This window comes from Chionomys nivalis, chromosome 5, assembly GCF_950005125.1.
Source record: "Chionomys nivalis chromosome 5, mChiNiv1.1, whole genome shotgun sequence".
Classification (NCBI taxonomy): domain Eukaryota; kingdom Metazoa; phylum Chordata; class Mammalia; order Rodentia; family Cricetidae; genus Chionomys; species Chionomys nivalis.
Genome location: NC_080090.1, coordinates 105,531,314 through 105,537,336, shown reverse-complemented (window position 1 = coordinate 105,537,336; position 6,023 = coordinate 105,531,314). Strand labels below are relative to the sequence as shown.

The window sequence follows — 6,023 nt, the reverse complement described above, 5'->3', positions numbered from 1 at the left end:
GGAAGAATTGTAACATCAAAAGTTGTCAGCTGCTGATCCCAACAATCTACTTACTGGAACTTTTACCTCCTACTCCCAAACATTGTGAAGGACACAAGCTGCTGAAGACCAGTACTTGAGGTGCAGCCTCCATGCACCCTGTTCCATATGGGTAGAAGAGAAAGACCCAGCCTACTGCTTTGTAACAAGTCTCAATATCAGTCTATTGGATGCTGTCACCACCCTTCAGGACAGGTAGCTCCTCTCCCTGTTTAGCTAACCTCTGCAATATTCTGTTAGACACACTCAGGGATATCCAAGCAATTCTAAATGCTGAGAAATCAACAAGAAGATTAGACATTGCAAGTGTGCTTGCATATTTTACAAATTCAAAGAAAAGCAAAATAAAAAAACCAAGATGTTACATATAAAAAGAAACATTTTTCATATACAAATGTGTTTTTTTTTTCTGAGTGGAGAAGAAAGCCTCAGAGTTGAGTGCTCTCACAGCCCCCAAGCCCTCCACATTCCTCCCCTCCTCCCTCTGCTGCATCAGTGGTTCCTTTGGTGTCATTATTTTCCAAACATTTGAGTTTTATATCATTTGCAGTATGTATTCTTAAGATGAAAAAAAATCATCTAAAATGCCAATCAAAAATTGTCACATAAATTGGATCACAATTTTTTCATACTTCTCTTTATACACATACAAGCCCCAGAAGCTGGCACAATAATATTTTGTGCTTTGCTTTGTTTTCTGTTTGTTTTATTTTATTTTCTTTGTTGATAAATATGAGACCGAATCACTTCATATTTTTTCTTATGCTTTGTCATCAGGAAGCAAAAAAATATTTTTGCAACACATAGTGTTTCAAACTTGGACATAGATACAATTCTTCATTCCTCCCTACCTCCCCCCTCTCTTCCTTCCTTCTTCCCTCTCTTCCTTTCTATCTTCTATCTGCTTCTGTTTCTATCTATGCTTGCTGCACAGTTATTCTTGAACAAACCATCCTCATTTTTTTTAAATTATTTTACCCAACTTCAATTCACATTGCAACTGAGGGATGCTAGCCTAAGCAGAGGGTTGGGATGAAGGACACAGCTTGGGTTCTACAGACATTTCCCCCAGAATTTGCTTGTTTTTTTCTCACCTTTAATGTTTTATTTCTAGGGAAAAGTGGCTTATTCAGAAGAATTCCTGGGGAGATCATTTCTGTGGGACCATGTATAAACTTTATGTGATATTTGTGTTTGTCTACATCTGGTGTGGGGGGCAGGGAAAGAGGGAGAAAGAGAATATTGTACCAAAGTGTCAAGTGAGTAAGCACCATTTCAAGATAGGAAACATTCAAAATGACCTCCGATTTCCCTTTTTATAAATTGTTATTCAATCTTGATGTGTAACATTTTCCAAGGTTATAAAATCTCACACTGCTTTAATTTGCCTACGACATTAAGAATGGGCATTTTTGCTTCCCAATGTTCTCCAAATGAACTTTTGTCAGAAAAGTAAAGCAAAGTATCACTTCAAGGTATTACTGGGATAATATCTGAAATTGACCTATTTCTTCTTAAGACAGTTGAGATATGCAGAAGGTTGTCCAATGCAACCCCCCCTCCCCATTCCATACACCCTTGATAGAGAAAGTCAAAGAATGCACTTGTAAGCAGAGACTGTTTATTTCCCGGCTGTCTAGACACAAATAATAACACAGAAACTGTATCAATTACAATCTGGTTTGGCCAATAGCTTAGGCATATTTGTAGCTAACTGTTACATCTGAAGTTAACCCATAATTCTTGTCTGTTTTAGCCACATGGCTTGATACCTTTTATCAGTGAGGCATTCTCATCTTGCTTCCGCTGCATCTGCTCTACAACTGCAGACTGAGCCTTTCCTCTTTTTCCAGAATTCTCCTAGTCTGGTCATCTTGCCTATATATATATACTTCCTGCCTGACTACTGGCCAATCAGCATTTTATGAAACCTATAAAAGTGACAAGTCATTACAGAGTATAAGACCGGTGTTCCACCATAGTTCCACCTTTTTTTTCTTTTCAAAACAAGAACTCTGATTCTATTTTATTTATTTATTTATTTATTTATTTATTTATTTATTATGTATACAATATTCTGTCTGCAGGCCAGAAGAGGGCACCAGACCTCATTACAGATGGTTGTGAGTCACCATGTGGTTGGTGGGAATTGAACTCAGGACCTTTAGAAGAGCACACAATACTCTTAACCACTGAGTCCTCTCTCCAGCCCCAGAACTCTGATTCTTGTCTACTTGTTTAGCCTTTTTCCTGACCATTATCCATAACAACTTGTATCCAATATTCCAAACAAAGGCAAACATGTATAATCCATTTTGGGGCAGAATGTGGGCGTAATTTTCTAGGCTACTTTCTACTGATTAAGGGTGTTGAGAATCTTATGGGGACTAAAGAAAATTTAGGATTATTGTCAACTCCTGCATGGAATATTCTTTGTAGCTTGATCATCTCAGCCAGCAGTCTTTAGAAGGAAACTCCAACAAGGTCCTCTGAAATGTTTATCATCTGGACTATCCATTCCTATCAGAGATTTTTCAGGGGGTCTTCCTTGTTCAAACTTGATTTTTCTTAACCCATAAGGAATCTACAGCCTCTCGTTTCTTGTGGAAACAACAAAAACTCTTCTACAAAGTAACATATCTTTTGACTTAAATTTTGAAGTCATGTCATTTTCAAAATATATATGTTAGATTAATCCAGCAGCAGTTATAATCAAATGTGTTTTAGCAGCTTTTTCTCCTTTCTCAGCCATCAAACAATTAAAAGACAACACAATTGTATATAGTATCCAGATTCTATGTCTATTTTCCATCTTTAAAAGGCTTAATTTAAATTCTATTCATTTTATTTTAACTTTTTTTTTAAATGACAGGGTATATCTGTGTATCTTTGCTTGTCCTAGAACTGACTAGATTATCCATGAACTCACAGAGAGCCACTTGCCACTGCCTGCCAAGTGCTGTGAATAAAGGTGTGTGACATCATACCTTACTACAGTCTTTCTTCTTTTTTTAAGGACTTTATTATTTTTCTTTTTTTCTCCCAAGACTACATATATATTTAAACACACTCTAAACTATTTAAGTGTTTTTTTTTTTATCTCCATCTATTTTTACTGCATATCTCTTTTTTTCTGACCACATGAGTCTGTAATTTTGTTTAGTGATGTGGCTAGGATTAAAACTGTGGCTTTGACTGCTGGATCCACTTCATTCCTTCACTCTCTGAGAGTCTAGCTTCATGGCAGAGGTATTGCCAGGAGCCACAACTCTATGGAGTTTCAAGGTTCCTTCCACCACCAAGAAGCTTGCTGTTGACTATTGGTAAGTGTCATTTAAGTGTTTGGTGTTAGAGCCTCTCAAAAGAGCTGGAAAGGTTTTGTAGCTAAAGCTGAGTCAGAAGGCCTCTCTTAAATGAGACATTCTTGCTTCTTGCAAACAGAGCTTACCTGAGAAAATGTTCCTACCAAGAAACTGTGCTTAACTCTGTTTTTTCGTGTCTAGAATTCCTTCCCAGGTTCTCTCAGAATGTATGTGAATGTCGTTGCTCCATTTTGGGTGCCATTTGTAAACAGAGACTGTTCATTTGTTTCCCAGCTGCCCAGACCTGAATAATAACACAAAACTGTATCAATTAAAACACTGTTTGGCCAATAGCTTAGGCATATTTGTAGCTAACTGTTACATCTTAACCAATAATTCTTGTCTGTGTTAGTCATGTGGCTTCATACCTTTTATCAGTGAGGCATTCTCATCTTGCTTCCTCTGCACTTGCATGACAACTGCAGACTGAGCCTTTCTTCTTTCCAGAATTCTCTTAGTATCACCCCACTTATACTTCCTACTTGGCTACTGGCCAATCAGAGTTTTATTAAACCAATACAAGTGACAGATCATTACAGGATATAAGACCAATGTCCCACAGTAGGCACTGACACCTAACTTAACAAATGCTATGTACTTATTGACCCTGTTTCCTTATGAAAATAAAATTTAGCTTCATAAAGTGTAAATATTTATTTAAAGGCATCTTCCCTGTCAATTTTTACTCAAATTTCATGTGACTTGAATAAGGAGAGTATTTATTTTTTTGAAGTTTCTTCTTACATGTGCAATGAGATACAACAAATATTGTGATTCTTTTGATTCTATAATATAAAACTAGTGGATTAAACAATAAAATGTAGATGTACTTATGAATTCAACTGAGTATACTAGCTTGTGTGCTTTTGGTTTTGGAGAACTGACTTGGATTTCTTCTCATACATGATTACATTTGATTTGGGGTGATTTGAATTATATTCTAGTTTAACACTGCCTACATAGTAAAAGTGATTCACCCTAGCTATAAAACCTATGTACCCCTGAATCATTCTTAGTGTAAAATTTCAATAACAGTGCTAGATAAATGTAAACTATAATTTACCATCTAATAATTCTAATTATGCAATAATACAGAGATGCTTGATATACCTTATTGTAAATCAATTTATTCACAATAAATTGGGAAAGTGATACATTATTTTCATAATTTAATTCATTTAATTGCTCTGCAATTTTCAGCTAAATTTCAGATCACCTCTAATAAGTGGATTTTCATGTAAATTATCCACTATAAGAATTTACATTTTCATTAAAATAGAATTTAAAAACTGTGTTGTCATGTGTTTGAACAAGTCTTTTTGATGGACAGTTTTATTATTGATTTAGTTTACAATTTATCTCATTTAAGTTTTTATTTGTGTGTATCTATGTGAGTGTATGCCAAGTGTTCCAGAAGATATGTAAGCCAGAAGATGGCCTCCAATCCTTATTGTGTTTGTATGTTGTCCAATGTGGGTGCTGAGAAAGTTCCTTAGTACTCTCAAAAATAAGGGAGTGCTTTTAAAGGCTGATTGCTTTAAAAACTATCATTTTTATCATATTGATCATTATATTATAGGATTTTCTTTAATATTCATTTTACTACATATTTGTGTGTGTGTGTTTGTATATGCATCGATTGTGAATGGATGTCAGAGGAAAACTTAATCAGATCTCTCCTTCTATGATATGAATATCCCAAAGATAGAACTCAGCTCATCTGACTTAGCAGCAAGCACCTTTATGTACTGATCCGATTCACCACTTCTGTGACTTATCTTTAGAATCATGCATTTCCTTGTATTGACATCCTTCATTATTTATCCTGGTCTAATTTTAATTTAATTTGCTTGGTTTAATTTATTTACACTTCTAATAGTTATTTTATTATATTATGTACATAGTATGTATTATAGTAATGAACACTGTTATTTTCCCTATGTGTATGTGTGCATGTGTGTGTGTGTGAGATGTGTGGGCTTACTGATGCTATGGCATATATGTGGAGGTCAGAGGATAGTTTGATAAAGTCCATTCCCTCATTAACCTTCATATTGGACATGAGAGTGAACACAGAGTGTCCAAATGGCTCAGCAATCACTTTTCACTGCTGAGCCTAATTGCCAGGAGAATACTTAACCCTTTAATTATTAGACTTTTCTAAAATGCACATTTGATCCTAGAAATTTCCACAGAATGAGTTTCTTTTCATGTAGTTATTTTGGTTTACTTTTCCTTTATTGTTACTTAGTAGAACATACCTGCTGATTTAAACTTAATGGGATTAGTAAGTTAGAATCCTTGAGATTATCAGTTTTACATTTACAGACAAATAATCAACAATGCCAGAATTTCTCACACACTGTCTGTCTGGTTCTCTCACTATTAACATCTCACATGATCATAGAGCATTTGTAGCAGCTGAAATACTGTGATTGGAGCTTTGCAAAGTAAAGAAGTTCATGAATGGGTACGCTCATCCATTGCTGGTGGGACTGCAAACTTGTGCAACCACTTTGGAAATCAGTGTGGCGGTTTCTCAGAAAAATTGGGATCAACCTACCCCTGGACCCAGCAATACCACTCTTGGGAAAATACCCAAGAGATGCCCTATCATATGAC

The 6,023-nt window shown here is 35.6% G+C and overlaps 1 non-coding gene across 1 annotated transcript; it reads right to left on the bottom strand.

Moving 5' to 3' along the window:
• Positions 1 to 526: 526 nt before the first annotated feature.
• Positions 527 to 589, bottom strand: LOC130875298 (small nucleolar RNA SNORD42). Its single transcript, XR_009057224.1, has one exon. It is a non-coding gene; the product is annotated as a small nucleolar RNA SNORD42 (small nucleolar RNA).
• Positions 590 to 6,023: the final 5,434 nt, after the last annotated feature.